Source organism: Mesitornis unicolor, unplaced genomic scaffold, assembly GCF_000695765.1.
Source record: "Mesitornis unicolor isolate BGI_N332 unplaced genomic scaffold, ASM69576v1 scaffold26242, whole genome shotgun sequence".
NCBI lineage: Eukaryota > Metazoa > Chordata > Aves > Mesitornithiformes > Mesitornithidae > Mesitornis > Mesitornis unicolor.
The window spans coordinates 40,838-62,255 of record NW_010168906.1 but is presented as its reverse complement, the minus strand read 5'-3'; positions in this window follow the sequence as shown (position 1 = coordinate 62,255).

Below are 21,418 nucleotides of genomic sequence, written 5' to 3'. Positions count from 1 at the left end.
GGTAGTCAGCTTCTGATATTTCCACTGAACCATGCTTAATCATGTTTAGCAATATTTTAGTGATAAGAGTTGGTGGTATTATAGCTCCACTTCCAGCCTTTGATACATATGATAACATTACCTCCTTCTTCAGTGAATGCAAAAATCCTCTGGTAACTTGCACTGTTGATGTCTGAGGAAGTTGGGGCTGTTATTGTTTCAGTGTTCAGGGTGCTGCCACTGCATCGCTTTGATCCATGGCCTTATGTGGCTTTTTAAAGTGGAGGAGGGTGGAGTGAGAAGGGTTACGGGGCTTGTAAACATTTCTATTACATCAGATTGGTTTCCCTGCCATGTACAATCTGCTGGTGTGACTCAGACTTTCACATTTTATGAAGTCAGCGGTGTCTACAGGGATTAAAACCATTCTGAGAAATTCTAGATAAATGTGAATTAGTTTTATTCTTAACTTATTACACAATGTACAATTGTACAAAATAATGCCCTTTTGCTGACTTTTAGTGCAGATGTGCAGCCACTGGCAGATAATGAGAACAACATGTTCCCACCCTCACCGGCTCCTTTATTCTTTGGCTGTGAGGTTTAATGCAGGTTTAGGATTCACCCATGTTCATTCATGGTGTTCTCAGCTGCTCTCCACCCACCTCTCCATTTATCTTTTTTTTTTTTACTGAGGCTGCACGGCTGTGATCTGAGAAGGCTCCCACTAAATAGTTGGAGTCATGTTTCTTAGAGCAGATCATTCAACCACATTTACTCTGGAGAATAGGGTGTGTTTTTTCACAGTTATAAGAGCTGGGCAAGACAACTTATTTTAGCCCTTGTATCAGTTTAGGGCACTGTCAGTAGCATGGGAAAAACCATAGTCATTACCAGTAAAAATGTTAATGTCTCATATGAAATAATCTGGGGCACCACACGTAACATTTTCCCTTCAGGACTTTCTGGGCAGGATTTTCAAACACTCCACTTTGTGGCAGCCAAAGTTTGCAATTGCTCTGTTATCTCCCACGTGTTTTCTTGCCAAATGTTTCCACAGTTGTCTGCTATTCAAACAATGTCTTACTAGTGTGGTGGTCATTTTCAATGTGCTAGGGAATGAGCAGGGTTCATGGGCTGTTTGCAGAGTTCCTGAGCCATAGCTGTGATTTCTTTTTTTCTTCTTGGATGCCCTACCTCACATGGGCAAATCACCCTTTCTCACATCCCCAGCAATGGTAAATAGAGGCCACTTGCTAGCCCCAGTTAGAGGAAGCAGCTGCACCAGATCCTTGAAGAAAACATGATGACGATTTGGTGGGAGGCCCCAGATACTCCACCAGAGCCCTGTAATGCATCAATCCAGCTCTGCAGCATGGACTCAGAGTCAAAACAAAGGTTTTTGGAAAGTGTAGAGTAGGACTCACAGACAAATACAGGCAGTTAGTGAGGAAAAAATATTCAGGAGATGATGAACGATCCTTACGAGACCCTCACCTAGTTGACCGGGCATCAGTCTGTAATTGCTAGTCCAACTACTAAGAACCATGAGCAGACAAGAGACTATTGAAGACGTTCACTAGATCAGCTGTCACAGTGGGCTGGAGATCTCTGCTAGAGTCATGCATGGAAAGCCATTGCCTCACATCAGGGTTGAGGCTGGTCTCGTGTGGGGATGCGATATGAGACTCAAATACAAATTATGCAAGAAACTGCATGGCTCAAGGCTGATGAAGATCTCTTTCTTTCATTGCCTGAACTTCCTGAGTGAGTTTTCAGGTCTTTCTTTCAGCACTTGTGTGCAATCACACACCTGGGGCCAGTTTTCAACATGAAAGCCTCTCAAAGGCCAACTCAGCCCATGCCTCCTCTTTCTTCATGCAAAGAGGGACCTCAGTGGTTGGTTTGAGATGGGTCAAGTGCTGCTCGTCCTTCAGCAGGTAAAGCCTTTTCACCAGGGTGCAGTGAGCCGGTGGAATACAGGAGAGGTCAGGAAGCTTTCCTTGGCTGGAGGAGTCCATCAGTGTGGGATGTGATCCTAAACACACTCTATTTGTGGAAAAGCATTTTCTTATTAACCAGCCTGTATTTTTCAGGGTTTTTACCGAAACAACAGCCTCCCCCAGGGCAGGTAAATGTGACTGTGGCAGCAGTTAGCACTCCCCAGGGCCTTTCTGCATCTAGGATACAATTAGATACATTTGTCTGCAAATGCTTTAAATATTTCAGCTGGTATGCCATTAAGGAATAAGAAAGGGTTTTATGGTGAGAGAGACTCAGAGCACTGCAAGGCAGCCAATATCACAGACAAGGCACAAGAATGATTTGGGATAGATAATGGTTGTGAGTAATGTTATAAATGATCTCATAGACTTTTTTTTCCCCCTGTGAAGCAAACGACCTTCCTTCTTCCACTTAGGGAGCTGTGTGGCCATTACAGTGTGAAAAATGTGTCTCTCAGCCAGCACTGCTCAGTGTATTTTCACTGAGGTCCACTGGATAATTTTAATGACATTTGCTCATTTTCAGTCAGCTTTTGCATGTGGTCTTACCAGGTCCCTCTCCCCTCCAAGACATGGAGAGGATGGCAAGGCACAAGGGCTCTCTCACAGGGATGCAGGAGGCTTCACATATCTAGGTCTTCTCCAATGTCTGAAACATCATTTACGCAGCTCACATCTCACTTTTCCCTTTTTGACCCCAAATTCAGCACTAGCGCTCTCATTGACAGCAGCAGGAAGATTTACTCGAGCAAGAGTGTGGGACCTGGAGCACCGATGTGATGCTGCCAAGTGGGCTATTGATGGCCATTGCACAGCAAGGTCAGCAGTTGGCTCGGGCTTCCTCCCTTCCTCTCCAGGCCAAGGCTTTGCCGGTGCCACATGTTCCACCCCTGTCACTGGACACATGTTCGCGAAGCTGTAACGTGGCAGTTCTAATTTGAGATGTGCCCAGAGCAGGGTTGCCCTGAGATCCCACCTTCGCTCTCTTTTTCTGTGTTAATGCAGTGACAAATAAGCTCCATTTGGAAAAGAAACCCACTCGGGACCCACTTAAAAGCTTTCCTTTTCTCCTTATTTGGTAAATTTTTCCTCCTTTCCACCTCTGTGGCATGTGCAAGTGATGTGAAGAGAAAATAATAGTACCTTCATTATGCCTTTGTTTTCACAAGTTATTTGCACAGAAGATCTTATGAAAGGAGGCCTTATGCCCTGATCAGCTTTTAGTATTCCAGATATCTAGTAATTGGTGAAGAGCACTAAAAAGTATTACACACTTGTTATAAGTTTAAGCTTTTGGAATCATGTATTCAAAATTGTTAGATGTCGTGGCTAAAAGTCCAGCTGAGACATCTGTAGGAAGTACAAAACCCCCACAAAAATATTTCAGTGTTATAAATGATTCAAATCATTATTAACCTCACCCACTCTAATAGTCAAAGTCTATCTGGAGGATTTATGCATGGGATAAGATTCAGCACACATGGCAACAATTCTGCAACTTCTTTAGAATCCCAAATTGCTATATTTACCACAAAAACTTTCTTTCAGTCACAGTCCCCTTGCAAATGTGCTTCAACTTAAAATGTCAGTTAAAACACCAAAATCCAAAGCCCTGCCTCCTTTTTCATTCAGGATTTATTGTGGCAACACTCCCCTCAAGTCAAGTAGAGACACCACCACTCTGAACAAAAGCTTCACAGTTTGACTCAGTAAACTTGTCACCTTCACATAAAGAAATGGATAAAAATGCAAACAAGCCATTGTCCTGACGTGTCATGTAGCTTACAGGAAGGACACTTCATTCAGCCTCTAAGTTGGCCGTCATTCCAACGCTGACAGTCATCAGTGCTGCTAAGTTTAAACCTTTAGTCATGGCAGTGATTCTCAGATCACTCCACGTCAAGCATCTGTGGTGGCCACACAGAGTCAGATGACAACCCAGCTCAAGCCTACAAGTCCTGATGCATTTGTAGTGCTCACACCAATGCCCTGGTCTCCCACTCTGCCCCATCTTGTGGCGTGGTGGGAGCATAAGTGGGTATGCTCACCCTGAGCACTGGAAACCTCCCAGCAGCAGCCCCACAAGTCCCCATTGCTGCTTTCTGGCCTTTCTGCCATGACTTAACAATTACTTTCCACCTTTTCCTCTCCTATCTATAGATAAGGTCTGACAGCACTAGAAAATGGGCTGTTCACTGACACACAGTGAGGGTGGCTCCAGTGTCAGACTATAAGATGTAATTAAGATATGGGCAGGAGACTCCCATATGGTGTGGACTGACCGGTTACATGAAGAGACCTTATGCTAGACTAGTAAATTGTCACATCATAATTCCAGGGAGAGTAGGTGGTACATTCGGTGTTTTTCAGAACCTGTAGACCAAAATACATAACATAACTCATTATGTTATGCTCTTCTCAACATCATCAAATATAGGCCCCTAAAATTCATGGGCATTCAGGGTAAAAAGATTGCCCGGATTTGAGGAAGATGTCATTGTGCAAAAAAATGTTCATGTCTGGATTTGAAAAAGGCAATGATTTAGTGGAGTATTGATTTTTTAAAGGGAGGGAGAATTGCGATTGGTGATTGGAGTTAGTCCAGCTAGAGATGAGGAAAAGCAAATGAGAAGATTCATCTACTTATGCTAGGTACTTAGTTTCCCTTACTTAGATAATTACTTATCTTACAAACACAAATGCAACGTCTCTGTAAGCCAGGGAAGCACTGTTATCTTCCATTATGCTCACAGCAGAGGCCCTGAGAGGTTGAGGCAGTGCCCACACAGTTTGGTGAGGTCCCTCCTGAAGGCCATCACCACGATGCAAGCCCTTAGGGCACCCCAGCTTTCATCAGACCAAGGGTATGATTAACCAAAAACCCGCCTCAAAGGGCCATTCTCACATTTGCCTCATATTTGACCTGCCTGTACTTCTTACACCCTCTGATCCCAGCCCCTGGAAGTGCATCAGGTGTCCCCCTGCAGTCCCCAGCTTCCCTCTGATCATGGTAGGCTGACAAGGGTGGGCAGAGAGGGACCTTTTAGAAAAGGGGTGATAATGCCACCCATGTAATCAAACACAGAGGGCCACAGGCAGACTGCTCTCCCCTGTACCTCTGAAAACCTCTAAAGGCTGCTTCCACGAGGCTCATACCTGTTACACTCAGTGCACCTATCGTGAACCTCACTTGCTTTTTGCACAGATGAGAAGGAAGACAGTGTGTGAACTAAGAATTTCCCCAAGGCCCTAATTCAAAATAACAAGCAGATGTTGTGAAGTGCAAAACTATTTTGCAGTTGTCAAATGCAAAAATTTCTGTTCTCAAATGCAAGAAAATTGTAATGGTTTCCTGCAGAGAGTTTACTGGCAAGGGGTAAACCTGAAAAACAGCCCACACTTAATGGTTTTGTGCCACTAATGACTGAAAATAAAATAAAACTTTTACAAAAGTTCCAGACTTCCTCACTGGGGAATCCACAGATACAGAGATATTTTTGTATCACTTATTTGGTCCAGCTCGGATTAAGCACAGACCACACACTGAAAGACTGGTCACTCTCTATTACAACATCCATCTGGAATCCCACCCGATTAAATGTGCCCAGACTGCTGCTGGTTTATGACTGGAATAGGTTACTGCAGAAAAACAGAAAGCATAAAAATGTAATGCAGCCAAAACCTTAAAAGTAAGAAAGATATATAGCCTGCCCTTTTAGCACTTACTTGGGGTCTGCAGAAGTGCAATAAATAAAAAAATTAGAGCCACTGGCCCTTTCTGACGTACCGTGTCAGGTCTCAAATCCAGATTATGTGCTATCCATCCATCTCCTTGGTAAGAAATATCTGTTGCCATCATCTATAAAAGAAAAAAGACAGGACAGCTTATTCTGCCAAAAGAAAATTAAAGGGGTGAAAAATCCAGAAAATAGCCTGATGATTTTCCTTAGAGCACCGTTCTTATTTTTCATGCTGTCCTTTACCAACCTGGCCCACCACTGCCAGCTCATTCACCTGGCTCTGAGGCCAGCTTCCCACAGACAGGGCTCCCTAGAGAGACCTCTGAGGCTCACTGTGGTGAGGCCAGCATGTATAGCACCTCTCTGATGTGCTGAGGAGTGGGAGGCACCTGTGACTATGAACTGATGGTCTTGTATATGGTTGAGTAGACCTAAGATCTGTCAGTGAAGTTCTTGCTGTCAAATGTCCTCAAGATTGTTTGGGTTGCTATACCTCAGAGTCTTCAGTCCAGATTCAGCCAATTGCTTAAGTATTTGACTTTCAGGAGACCTCCTCCAAATGAAGCTCCTTCCAGACCTTCTCAATAACAACCAGGATGTCATTTACTTTGTGCAGTCTACCTGACCTTTGCAAAACAGTTAGAAGCCATCTTGCTCCTGACAAGTAGACAACCAAGCCAGGGTGGAGGCTTGGCTCCAGCTGCTGGAGGTCTCTGCTGGGGTATTGACGTGGCTGTGTGAGGAGAGGGGCTACAACCTTGCAGCCGGGCCAGCTGGGCACTCACCCCAACAGCCTAGTGCTGTGTAGGCCCCAGAGGCAGGCCTAGTGCTGTGTGGAGCACCTTATATTTGTGGCAGATTTGCCTCCCCACATCCTTACCTCATTCCCACAGCTGTTCCCATCCCTAGCCTGGTAGCAGACTTTCCTCAGTTCTTCCGCTTTTATGTGGCACTTTTTGTGGCATGAATTTACCCATGACCCCAGCTCTCATTCAGCAGCAATCTCAGTGCAGTGGCATTTCCAAAGCAGCAATCCTACACTTGTTGTTTCAGTATGGAAAGGAGGACATGGGACTTCAGCCAGGCCATACACCAGGACACATCTTCTGTCTGTGGTTTTGTGGAGGCAAACTGCAAGAAACCGCAAGGTGATGTGACTGATCTTGCCACACAGTTTTCTCATAGCTTCATGGCTGCCTGCAGGAGGACTCAGAGAAAATGCCACAGAGGGTATTGCAGAGCACTATCCAACTTTCCAAGAGTGGATTCTGTGGAGGGCACTATAAGGCCAGGTTTCACTTCTAGAGATGCTGGCTGAAACGCACACTGCTTTGACAGCTGGGCACCTGGGCAATGAAGGAAACTGGACTTGAATTTCCCAGCAGGAGCACTGTTTGTTGCACAGTGTTTTGCCTAAAAATGATGTTGAAGAGAACTCAGGAAACAAGCACCGGAGCAGGGAGCTGGAATTCAGGTCTCTCAAGGCAGCTATCAATCTTCTCATCTGGCCACCTTCATCACTGCTGTATCCCCTTATGCAGATGCCTACGCACAAAACAACCCCTATTTAAAACAAAGCAAAGCAACCTGTTTCATTTCTTATCACCTACTGGGCTTTGTAAACACATCATATTCTTTTCCTTTCAAGCGTAACAAAACTCAGTGGCAGGATTTATTGGTGTACCAATAACACTCTTTATTCAGCGCAGGTGAGACCACAAAGCGGTGTCTCCCTGCCTGCCCTCCAGGACCTTACGCGATGCCTACACAAACATTAGCAATATGTGTAGCCGTTGCACTGTGCACTTACAGGGTGGAAGTGTCAATATGATCTCCTGGAAGGGTATTTTTCATGATGCTTCATGACATACTAGTCTTGTAGCATCTTTAATTTAAAACAAAAGCTCCTGCAGAGGGTTGCTCCTGCAGCCTTACCGACCTGAAGAAATCAAGCAGAGAGATGGCACACAGACAGCAATACCTCAGAGGATGCTGCTCACGGCTCTTTCATTGTTTGTTTGACGGTAATGCAAAAAAGGCGCAGTCAGGATCAGCATCAGCTGTGCTGCATGTCGCCCAAATACACTGAGAGATACAGTCGCAGGTCTGAAAATCTGTAGGCATATTTAACTAGCTGCTTTTGATCTCTATGGCATCTTGAGGTGACAGCAACTCTCACTTGACAGATAGGGCAGAGGCTGAAGAAGCCAGAGGCCAGGTCTGCACACTGTTATCTGCACATACGTGCACCGTTGACACTTGTAAAACAAGGTATTGTCAGAGAAAAAATAGATCTGATGCACCAAATCATAGCTCTGTCCATGCTCTGCATCCATTCTGGAAGTACTTTTAGCTGAATACTGGCTGTTTTCCTGAGATGATTCTCAAAATCCTCAGTCTACTCTTTGCACAGATGTACACATAACAAGTCAGCACATGGTCACCACAACCACTTCTGCTGTGAAGACACCTGAGCCATGAGCCAGCTACCGAGGAACATTCAGAAAAGCTGCACATCTTGAAGACTACTCCCTACCCAGCCCAGAGTGCTCTGTTCCTCTCATGCAGGAATGGATTTGACCTACAGGGTAGCAATGAAGAGGCCTCAGTAGCAAGGCAACCCTACCCCATCTTCCACCCTCCCACCAGAGCAAACCCTTCCCTCATCTGTATCAACAAAACTGTTTGTGGACCATGTCCTCTTCTAGACCTAAGAACCCCCAACATATATATTTGCCTCTTTCTTTCAAACAGGACAGACATCTGATCTAATTTACCACCTAGACCCACAAGCAGCTCCAAAAGCACAACTGAGGGGAAACAGCCCCATGTGGAGGGAAAAGAGTGGCTGAAGGAGGGGCAGAGACTCCTCAAGTTGGCATTGGCACCAGCACAGGGCTGTCTACAAAGATCAGCCTCAAGAGCATCAGGGATGGGCACCTCTGCTGCTGCCAGGTAGCTTGTACCATTCACAGCTGTGCCCATGAGAGCACCAGGATGGAGAAAAGGAGAATTAGAGCATATCAAGAGAGGAAAGAGACTATCAGCTGCTCAGGAATGCTGTTTTTAGGTACTGACTGCTGTTGCTTTTCCTCTATTCTATTTCTCTGACATGAATAATTTAGAAAATTAATAGATTAAAAATTAATATATGCCATTGCGGAATGTGCATGAAGACACATTGCCAGAGATTTTCCCATTCATACTGCAGGCCCAAAGCTGATCCTACCCCACTAGACTCAAATATTTTTATTTTTCTTTTGTGCATTTTGGATCCAATAGCTCAAGGGGAACTGAACAAAGCTGGGAAATGAAATTACCAGCATGCAAACAAGACAGATCATGGCTGTGACATTTTTACAGTAAAAACTGAAAAATAAAAGCACAGAGAAAAAAAAGGGCTGGCTGAAAGGGCACATGAAGATTTCCCCCTTGAGAACCTGTTTCTGTGTCATTTGGGATTAATTTAGTCAAGGAGAGAACTGTGGATATGTTATAAATACTTACTGTTTCAAATGAAGGCTATTCTAAACAATACAGATCTTAAAAACACACAAAAATCTAAAAAAAACTACACAAAGCAAAAGCAGAAGCCCAAGAAAGATGGACATGAAGTAATATGTCCAATGTTCAATATCCTATATCTGGTAGAAAAGTTTCTATTCAGATCAGTTTACAGCAGTTTCAAAAAATGTACTTCTATCAGAAAAAGGGAAAACAAAGTTCTTCATGGTAAGCCACAAGTTACTGACCATTTGCAAGGAAGAGCTGTGCAGTCACCAGGGAGACAAGTTTTGTGATCCAGCCTTTGGGTTTGAGACAAGCTCCAATTTCAGTAGGATCAATGCAACACCTAGTTTTTCCAAGGTAAATCAAGTGAATACCCATCAGTGCTATCTATTTTTACACTCTTGGGATTCCAAGCCACCACTGTGTGTGGGCTTTTATAGGAACTTTCATTATTATCTGCCTGATACGGATGTGGAACGTTTTGGTCAGGGTGAGGCTAAAGTCTGATATCATGCACACAAAATTTTCCACAGTGCAGGCTGGATTTTCTCTGCCCTGGGTTTATCAGCCCTTTGTTTCAATCTATGAAAATTGCTTGTGATCTCTTCATCTTGGGTTCCCTCTCTGCTTTTCTCCTCACCCATTTCTCTCCTGTTCTTATTCCTTACTCACTTGTCCCACTTGTTTTTTACTTCCACTTGGATTGTTCCTTCCCAGCTGCAGATACAACCCTACAAAAGGCCTCTCCCTCCAAAACCAAAACACAAATCACACAAGAAACACACAATTAGACCTGTATTTGCTGCCATCACATTATTTGCTGTGATGCTTCAACATTATATCCTACTTCTGCTTGGGTCCACAGCCAGATGAAGACATTTTAGCAACTAGGACCATTCTACTGTCTCATTTTTTAAACATTGCTTTGTATTCCCTCTTTTCCCCAGGCACCAAGTACCGAGGTTGGAGAGACACAGGGTGAAGGGGCACTCCATGGGCTGGGGAGCAGGTCCTCTCCTCCCACGGCTCTGAGGCATCGTCATTGCCCCAGCAAGTTTCTCACCTCCCAACAGAGAAATGCATCAGCAGCAGCAGCTTAACTGGGGAAGGCAAAGGCTTCGTAGGGAGGGGAAGGTCATCGTCCCACAGCAAGGACCAGTGTCTCCCTTCATTTCTCTATCATAAGTCTTCTCTGGGTGCTTTTTAAGGTCTCTAGCTTACCCCTTGCTAAGGCCTAGCTTTGTCTGCTTGTTTGTCCAGGAGGAATTAGCTGCTGTTTTTGCAGTGTCTGAAACACTCAGGTTCGACTTCTGCTGGCCCTTTAATGGCTGCTCTAACAAATTGCTTTATTAATAATCATTATGGTTGATTTACATTGTCCCACTCCATGGTGTACAAGTTGGCCTTGCAGAGCAGTAGCTCGCAAGCCTCGTCCCCTGACACAGCTGCATTTTCCATGGTGTGCCTGATCTGCATGTAATTCATGGCTCAGCTGGGATTTCTGCAGCATAAATAGCATTACACCATTATGAAATGACAATAGATGCCAGAGCTGTTATCCATCGACGTGAAGCTCCAGAGTGCAACTTCCACCAGACTCACAACAGTTTGGTTTGCAAGTGTAACCAGATTCTATTGTTAATCCCAGTTCTGCTTGGGCATCTGTAACAACTGGTTATGTTGTAAGACCACGATGGCTTCCAAGTAAGAAATCACAGAGTTCTCATTATGTGCTGAGTGTTCATCACATCAGATCCATTTCTCAGCATTTAATGTTAATTACTAGCTTGGTTTTGTATTAGCTGAGAGCTAAATGATGTCGTACTGCAGAAAACTATTAAGATCTGCGTCACATAGACAAACATAACCATCCACTTCCAGAATGTGAAATGGATAATGAGTGGGTATAAAGGAGTTCTCAGAAACCCCAGCTGAATGCATTCAAGAGCAGCGCTTCCTCTTTAATGGGCTCTCTGCCAGAACGACACATCACTCTGCTTCACTGAAGTCATTTATAAACTGTCCTTCACAACACTCTTTTTTTTCCTCCTGTATGTGCTGCTTCTCCTCTCGGGGATAGTGACAGAGGGAGGATGCACCTGATGGTAAAACACTGCACCGTTCAGAAGACTAAAACTCTTGCAAGAACCTAACTCTCCTCAGGACTAAGCCTAGAGGAAAAGGGAGGGCAGGGCGATGTGAAAAGCAGAGCTGCACAGAAGGAGTTGGCCACTAACCAAATTCCCAATTCTTTGAGGCTGACTTGGGTTTTCCACTCCAAAGCACTGTCTTGGTTTCAGACTGTAATGCAATATCTGAAAGCATCCTGTGTAGTTCCCTGCATTCCTGGAGAAAGCCAGGCCGGAGCTGGAGGCTGAAGAAAAGGTCTGTGAGGTTTACACAGCGCTGCCCTGGAGGGACGGTGCTGAGGTGTATCAAAGAGAGTGTTTAAAGGGAGGGAATGGAGCTTCTTAAAATCCCTGTGTACCTTCCCCTCCCTTCCTCTCCTTCTGCCCAAGCATGCTCCCCTCCAATGAGTCACCAGTGGTTGTTGCAGCCTTGGGATCTCCACTGTACTATTGAGTAAAGAAGCCCTTGCTCACAACACAAACACGGTAAACTAGACCCGGAAACAGGATGCACAAGACAGTATAGGACAGTTTTAGCCATCCCATGGGTCCAACAAACTGCTGACAAGATGTTGGCCTGCAGTGTGCAAATGAGAGTCTTCCTGAAAACAGGGGCTGGAAGAACAGGAGAGAGCGTTGCACACTTTAAGTGAGGAGCTCCTCCCAAGCCCAAGGAGAAAATAGCAGAGGTGCTTGCTTGTGGCTGATGGAGGTGGAAATCAGCCTCCTGACCGTGAACAAAGTTTTATGGGCAGGGTGGGGATAGGCTCTAAGAGAGCTTGCAAGTGAATAGGAATTATTTCTGCCTGATATCACAAAAGGATGAGAGCCAGCACAGGGATGTGATCACCACAGAGAGAAAGGAGCTGGCAAAGAAAGAGCGATGATGGAATAATTCAAGCAGGGGGCTAAGGAAATGACCATTGCAGCAAAGATCCTGCTGCAATAAAAATGTTAAGATGCTGGATGCTAGGGAGCCATGCAGACAGCCAGAAAAGGTTACATGGAGATGCAGTATGAACAAGAAATCTAGGCATAAACTTGGCATGTTTATTTAAAGAGAAAATACTAATTACCTAGGTTAAAAAAAAAGTGCCTCCACTAATATCTGAAAATCCTTATGCTGTTATGTTTTGCCTTTCTCAGGAAACAGGAGTCAGCCTTTCTTTTGGCAGCAATTACCTGATTCACCAAAGCAATTGCTTTGTCCACTGACAGCTCTTTATGCAACTATTTATACACAGTCCTATACAGATGTTCTGTACTTACAGTCTAGATATGAAACTACAGACTGACATCGAAAGCACAGACAGGACCATAGCATGCAAAAATGTTCCTAAGCAGACAATTTCTAGGGAAAATCCTTTAGTAGAATGTTAAAAGATTGCCCTGCTTTTAGCCAGTTCCTTGAGATGCAGCACTGAATACTGAATTTAAGATACAGCAGATCTGGCAGCAGAGTTTAAAGCACTGGGAGTTACAAGGGAAGCATAGCTGCTCGGTAGCTGGCTTTATAAAGAGAAACAGCATGCTTATCCTTCCTTGCTCCAGTTCCTTGGGCTTTAGGGGGCCTTCCCTTTCTTCCCTTTGAACACCCAGTCCTTCTGGATGCGCTGGAGCCCCTGTTCCTTCAAAACCATTGTTCAGGATTTCCACAATGGCAGCCTTCTCCCGCTGTTGGAGGAAAGGATGGCTTCTGACAATGCACTTCACATGTGTGCAGACAAAAAAGGCCTTGTGTGGTTTGCGACTCGCCTTTGTTTCCCTGTTTTGCAGAATTTGCTCCTCTCATCAACCTGCCGAGGGCTGCCAGGGACTCATATTGCTCGTGTGGTGTTGAATTTGCCACTCAAATGCTGAGCTTAGGACAGAGAGTGCGTTCCTCTATAGTTAAAAGGAGCTAACGGAGGAAAAATAAGGCTGTCAGCTCCACAGAAAGGTACCTTGTCCAGTAATCTCCTCCCTGTTTCAAGACACTGATCTCTGTGAAAAAACACTAAGGATTTCATTGCTATAGCCCTTTCAGTAATTCAGCTAAATCCTATTGAATTACTTGAGTTACTTCGTTTTCATCTTTAACAGCAGACTTAGGCATGAACACTCCTGTAAATTGAAAACAAATGTAGGTTAAATACCCAGCAGGGATTTCTCTACCTACCCCAAAAGCTACTTAACACTTTCTCTCCTCCTAGAAGCACCGACTCCTCCCTTTTAGGTAAAAAAACTACTCAGACCACAGATGAGCTTGCAGCAATTACTAGGGGGTAACACAAAAATGCAACAGCAGTGGAGGTTAAAGAAGAAAGCATATAGAGAAAGAGAATTTAAGTCACAACTTCACAAAAATGTATCTAGTTCAGGAATGCTATTTTTTTCATAAGCTTGTGCTCACACTAGGGGCTTTCACATAAGCATCCAGTTGCAGAACCCATAGGACCGATCAGATTTGCTGATAGCAAAAGTAAAATTGCCTGGAACTGCTCTCATGCTCTGGGGTGAAGGAAAGCAGCCACTGCAGAGGTTTGGTGCTTCTCTCAGGAATCTGAAGGAAACAGGGCTTTTTGCAGCCCACCATCACTACTAAAACCCTCCACCTCTTTTACACAGTGCAACTTTTTGTTGTTTTTTTTTAAATAGATTATATACACCTCATGAATATATGTTAAAAATGCATTTGGGTCACCATTTGGCACAGGCAGACGTACTTTATGGGGTGCCCTACCAGGATTGTTCTCACAGGACACAGCAGCATGGGTGACCCCATTGGAGCTTACCTGGAACTTAACTCTGGAAAAGTCATGTTGTTGGAGACTTCTTCCATCCACCTCCAAGATCAGATCAAGTAATTTTGTCAAACAACTGGGAGGAATCAGCTGGGGTGTGGGAGCTGGGAGTCTGGGTTGTTCCAATGGTGCCTTGCTTGCAATAGGAGTTTTAGAAAGAGCAGGGAAGGAGACAACTTGGGGTATGCAGGTCCTTGTGTCATGGGTGTCCCTTTCAGGCCCCCACAGTATCTCCACATGCCAGGGGCTGTCAGGGCTGTGGGGAGCTCACTGTACAGGGCAGGGCAGGGCAGAAGAACTGCCTGGCTGATGAAACAGTCCATGATGCTGAGCTGCTACATGCATTCCTCATTTCTCACGTATGCTGATGCTTGTTAAGAAGAAAAATTATTACAGTGAGAGAGAGCCAAGCAAACTTATTTTTTTCCTGGCTTACCTCAGTTTAGATGTACCTGAACCCCTTGCAACATCCATACAGAAATCGAAATGTAATGCAGTCAGTGAATTGCAAACTGCTCTTCATAAAACCACCGGAAAGTGCAGATGCTGTGATTGCGCTGTGTGCTCAGTGTGGTGCAGGGCTATCATGGAAAGACATTACCCATCCTCTATTTGCAAGGGACCATTATTTTCATTATTACTGTATCACCTGCTAGTGTTGTTACTGTTAAATGTCTATTAGTGACAATGTCTGTTATTAACTTCGGGCTTTAGAATTTTATAGCTTGGCAACTGTGGTAGTATTTGCAAGTGTTAAGGCTGACCTATAAAAATCCCAGTCTGGAAACATATTTATTTCCTATATTCTGTGTCTTAGCATTACCATCATTGTACTTTGAAAAATAATTTTACAATGTGGCTTGATTTAAGAAAAGATGGGTTTTATCTTTAGGGATTTCTGTTCCATCGTCTCATCACGATCAATGTCTTCAAGGTTTCAGGATTCCTGGGTGAGATGGGAGGGGAAGGACAAAGGACAGAGGCATTCAGAAGCACCAGTCTCTACCTCCTCCCTAGGCTGACTTTGGAGGCCAGTTTCCCAAGGGTCTGTCTGGAGTCAGTGAAGAAAGAAAGGCAACTCCACAGGACAATTCAGAGGACCTTAACAGACTTCAGATCTGGAACCAAGGGGCACTGGTTTTCTAATTGAGATACCTTTAATGTTGTCACCCTCTCTTTTGTTATGGCAAGGCCATAGAGAGAAGCAAGGGGAGAAAATGTGCTCTTCTTCCCAGGCTGAGGGAATGACCAGCTCTGCCCACTGGGCTCGATATTTTATTTCCATGGGCTGTACCCCTCATGGTGCCATCTGTGGCAATATAACCAGACATGAAGTTCAACCTGGAAGAAACAGGCTCCTCAGGCTCCTGAGGAACAGCATCTTTCCTGTGAAAAAGGGAAGTTTTCTCCCACATAGGTGAGGTCCTCATATTTCTTGGCATGGGACGGCACCGTACAAGAGCGGCTCTGCCCTTCACTGCATGATGCTCCTGGAGACCTACAGGAGGCCAAGCAGCAGCTGAGCCACGGGGCTCAAATCTTTCAGGGTTGTCCTGGATCCTGTGGCTCAGCTTATTATCACCTCATAGCTGAAATTAAGATATGGACAGAGTTTGTGCTTGAAAATTAAAGACAAAGGGAGAGAAAGGAAAAGCCACTCCAGCAGAGAGAAAGTTGATGATTGAGTTCATAATTAGGAGAAAGGACGTCAAACCTTTCAGGATCTTTGACTGTAAGTCACCAACCTGGAACACCTTAGAGAAGAGTGCGTGTGGGTGTTCAGCAGAGACAAATGCCCCCAATTACGAATGATCCATGCTTAAAAGAAAACTGTTCAAAGTTTGCTGCCTTACAGATTTCACTGGTAGGGTTACTTGTCAAGGGAAGTACATATGCATAATACTAATGTTAGCAGTGAGTGGGATCTACATGACATTTATCTCTAACATTCAAAGAATAGTAGCGAAGGAGTGAAGGGCTAAGGAGTGTTTGTTGGGCTATTTCATTACTCTGGTATTGCCAAAAACTGGAGCACTTTATCTATGGCTTTTGCATCCTGAACTGTGACAAATCAGTGAAAAGACAAATATAGATAGATATATAAAGAGCTATATATAAATACGTGTGTGTGTGTGTATTCTAGCATAAACTGAAAGCATTTTCCCTGCTTCCCCTGAATCACTACAGTGATCTCATTTACTCTGGCTAAAAATATGAACATGGTGTCATCAAATATGACCAAGAGACAGCAGTATCAAAGACGCTGCATTCTCACAAGCAGCCATAAAAAAAAACAGGATTATAAGAGCATTTGCACTGAAAAAAATGCTGGATGGTGAGCTGACATATTAACTGACTGTTAAGAATGCGCCCGGGAATGTCTGGTCCCCAGAGCAGCTTCTTTTGGGGTTCACATTTTATTAGAGAGCAGAAACTCCAGCCTTTGGTCATGGTGTCATAGAGAAACAACTTCCCTCAGTCCTGCTCTTCTGACCTACTTAGTTGGGTTTGGGCTGCTATTTTCATGTGAAGTATTCAAAATCAGCCTCATCATTACAGCAAAGAGCATTATCTCTCGCTGTTTTCCATCTAGCCCCGAGAATAACTCTGATGTCAGCGGGGAGCTCTCTCTCTGGCAGCCGTCTCCTTGCTGCCAGCTGAAAGGTCAGTGGGCTCTGCCAGCTCAGGCAGGCCTAGCGTACGTGGGGCTCCCCTCGCACCCAACCACCCAGGCAAAGCAGCCCCAGGAGAAGCCAGCTCCCACTCCCCGTTTCCAAGATCCCATTCAGTTGTGAGCCTGTCCTCCATCATAGCCCTCAAAAATACATATTGCAGCTGGGGTGGTGCTGCTGCCTCACAGTTCAGCCACTTCTTCTCCATAGAAAGCATCCCAAGATGGGGCTGTGGGAGTGGGTGGTGTATCCCCCACCCCTCATGTCAGGGCTTCCCCCACAGACAGCTTATGGGTGGCTTCCACGTCTGTCCTGCTGCAGGACTGAAGTGAAAGGAGGGGAATAAGGCAAAAAGCTGGGACACAAAGTGCTGACTGGTGGCTTTTGGGAGTGCTGCACATGCAGAGGGAGCACAGGCTCATATTGGCCTCACTAGTAAAAGTTGGGGTATCTTGTCAGTCGCAGGCAGTTTGTCCTCCAGCTGCAGTACAGCCTGGAATTCCTCACATTAAATCAGCACTCGAGCAAGAGTACAATAAATTGCAGGGTGATCAAGCATAGCCCCCCAGGAATCCAGCTCTGAGCACACACTTCTAGCAAACCTCATTGATATCGTTAACCACAATGGCCATTTTGCCTGAGGAAAGACAGAGTTAGGACTTCAGAGTTTGGCCCAAACCCTAGACTATATAAATAGATTTCTATGAATCAAAGCTTCATTATGTAAGTTATAAAAATAAGAGAACAAATGAGAGATAAAATAAGCTGAACTTCAGAGTCTGCAGTGAAGCATCGGCTTAATAGTTTGGGCACTGAGTCAAGACAGATCTTTTTCTTTTCTGGATTTTTTTTCCCCAGTTTGCCTGCTTTGCTTTAAAAGTGACTCATTCACTCACTCCCCCTTTCACCAGCACTTTCCATGTTGTTTCAGACATGCCTGTACATTTTAAAGCTCAACACGACCATCGAAACTGCCCATTTATTGACTGCACATCTACATTTGCACTTCCGAATTAGAGGGGGAAAAGGGATGTTCACAAACAAAAAAATGCCTCAGACATGTCACCAAGGTTAAAAGAACCATGGGGCGAGGCATGCTGCAGTTTACAATGAATTGAAATGTGACTAAAGACAGCATGTGACAGCCGTCTATATTTAGCGGTGGGTTTTGCTTTTACACTCTTTGAGCTACCCTGTCAGAACAGCATCTATGTTTGTGCATCTCAGCAGAAGAATGAGCCCCTGAAGGTGTAGGAAATCTCCCACAATGGCTCTGTGTACATTCCAGTTGTCGCTGGGGCAGTTGTTTGTACTCGTTGTGGGCTTGCCTCCCTCCCCACCTCTGGCACATTCTCATCCGCTCTTTGCTTTGGCCAGGGAGTATTTTTAGCTGATGTAGCACAATCATTTCACCACTGGATTTCCTTGTCACACCTTATCCACAAGCCATTAGCAGAGAAGGCTCGAGAGCAAATCACACTGTCCCTTGTAGAAGTGGTGTGGCTATCATCCCTGTAAGAGATGAGATACATATTACATTTGCTTTTTTCCTTTTCTTAATATATGTTATTTGCATAGTCAAATGAGTGAGGAGTGTGTGTTTTGTACACGGTAAACTCATGTGAACATGCCTGAAGTGTTTCTTCAGCTCAGAGAGACTCTGTTAGAGAGACTCTGTTAGTCATACATGAACCCTTCCAGCAGAATTAAAAAAAATAATTAAAAAATAAAAGAACTTACTCTGAACTTCTGTTCTCTGTGTGGGGAGGGAGAAGATTCTTATTTTCTTTTTTTATTGCAGCTTTCCTCTACTGTTTGGTAAATAAAAGCATTTCTTAACATGCATTCATGTTCCATGAATCCTTTTAGGTTTATAAATAGTTACAGGAAAAAAGATACTTTTTTTCCACAGATCCCTTTCTAGGCTGTTTAAAGCCTTGCCTGACTGCTTTTACAGAAGGCTTAGCAACATTCAGGTAACATGGTGATGCGTGCATTTAAGAACTTGACCAACACTGATAGTCTAGCTGGGATAAGCATTAGAGCATTCCCAGTATTCCAGATTTACATATATAACATAAATTAACCTCCCAGCTATTTATATGCAGTGCCAGCTACAATGGCCTTTTATCTCATTCCTTTTTTCTCCCCATTTGCTAAATCAATATTCAGCTGACATTCTGGGGATGGCATCCACTTTTTGCAACAGGCTGCACAAGCACAATGGGTGTTGCAGAAGTTTACTGGGAAACAGTCACCGAAATGTCTCACTGCAGCCCATTGCTGCTCCATACAGGCCTCTCCACCAGGAGATTTGCAACACAAAAGTAAGGCTTGTTTTACAAGAAGCTCTACATAATGTCACCCCCAACCAGGATGACGATATCTGCCACTGAACCCATGTCAGCTGTGAGACTACACAACAGTACAAAGATTTCTTTGCATAGGATAGGGAAAAAACTCTCTTCCTCCAGACCTTGCAGAGATTCTTGGTCCGCAGCCCAGCTCTAGACCTATACTCTGTGTTTCCAGGGTTTGGACATAGTATTTTGTGTGCTACCATAGCAACTGATGCTCACATATCTGCTAGCAGATGGCAGTTCCAGGAAGGAGGCCTGAAAATGTCTGTGCAGCAATCTTTGCATCCCTTGGACATTTCAGACAGATTCTATCTCCTAGCCTTCTCTTCCTGATGTTTTGGACATCACTGGCTGGCATGTGGCTTCATGAAGTAAAGACAGGGCAAACAGGGAGCTGCCCTAGCAGTAAGGCCACAAGCTGTACTGGACAAATCAATAGAAACTTTTTAAAAAAGCATAGAACAAGAAGACACATGGGAAAGTATGATGTAATGGCTGTTGTGCAGGGAAGCCTTATTTCGCAAATTTAGCAGAGTTTTCTAAAGGAGGTAACCATGTAGACATAGTTCCTTTGGTTGATAAAGTAGGAGTGGATTTTCAACAAGGTTTCACAATATCCCTTACCAAGGGCTCTTACAGATGCTAAACTAGGAGGAAAGCTCTCTCATGGATTAAAGGAAACAAAGAGGAGAAATAAACCTCCTAAAAATTAACCTAAAAATTAAGGTCCTGTGGAGATCTGTTCTGCTCCTGTGTCATTAAGCATATTCACTAATCACCTAGAAAAGGCAATGGAGAGTAAGCTGATGAGGATTATTGGAGATACTAAGCCACTGAAGCTGTAAAACTGAATGATTGTACAGAATCACAATTCAGTGCTATGGTACAAAGCAACAGTGCAAGAAGACATCAAACAAAATTTGGGGTCTATGAACACATCTAGGGGTAGAGGGAATAGCAAACCTAAATTTAGCGACACAGTGGTGAGTTTTGGACTACCTGTTACCCCTCCAAAAAGTAATCCTGGCATTACAACAGCCTTTTCGATGGACATGTTAGCTCAGGATTTAGCAGCACCAAAAAAAGCAAATAGCATCTCAGGAACGATTACAAAAGAAAGAGAGACTAAAAATCCTTGCTAGTCCCATATCTTGAACCCTCTTTGGAGTTCCAGTTCTTCCATCTTTAAAAAAAAATGCAATGCAATTACAAAAAGGCCAGATGCACAACAGAAGAGATTAAAAACTTGGGGGAAAGTATCAAGAGGCAAGCAAACAACCTTGGAGACTTCCACCTAGAAAGACATACTGAGCAGGGAAATGACAGGCATCTAGGAAACCTTGAATGGCATGGAGAAGTTGGAAAAGAAACGATTATTCACTCTCCCTATATGACAAGAAGTATACAGCATCAAATTTTGAACCTACCAGGAGGCAATTTCAAAAAAATGGTGGCACTTTTTCACAAAGCAAATGATACACTGTGGAATTAATTGCCACAGGATGCTGTAAATCCCAAGTGTTTGCATGGGTTCCAAAAAGCAATTAGACAAGGTCGTAGGAAAAGACCATCCTGACCTATTATGCACACGAATGCTCAGGAAGTCTATGGAGTAGAGATTACCAGAAATTGGGAATATACTTGTACCACTGTCCCCGCAAAACCCTTTTCCTAACCGCTGTCAGTCACTCTTTGAGACGAGGTACTGAGCCAGCTGGGAGTTCAGTCTGGGTGGTCAAAGTCCTCTCACACTGCATCATTTGAGCCAGAGGAACTGATCTCAGGCTGGGCTAAATGTGAGGTAACGCAGCTCTTTTCACCGAAAGCTAATCTCCATCAGCTGCCTCAGATTTACCATGAATTTATAAGAGCCCACACACAGTTATAGTACAACTGCATCCCACCTTGGCATCGCGTGCTCTTTTACTTCTAACTAAAAAAAGGCAACTCGCAGAACGCATGAAGGGAAGACAGGATACTTGGTACTGGGCTTTTGCAAACCCTCTGGACCTTATCACTTTTCCCTGTTTTGTCTTCTTCCCTATTTTATCTGAAATGTCAGCAGTGATGCTTCCTTTAAAGAGGAAATTAAGATACGCTAATCCAATAATCTGCCTCGTCTATCAGCTGTTCTTTACCAGGAAATGGCTGCCATTTGGTCTGAGCTTTTCCTGTGGAATAAGGAAGGGTCAAACTTTGAAATCTGGATTCACTCTACATTGTACCTCACTCAAATACAAGT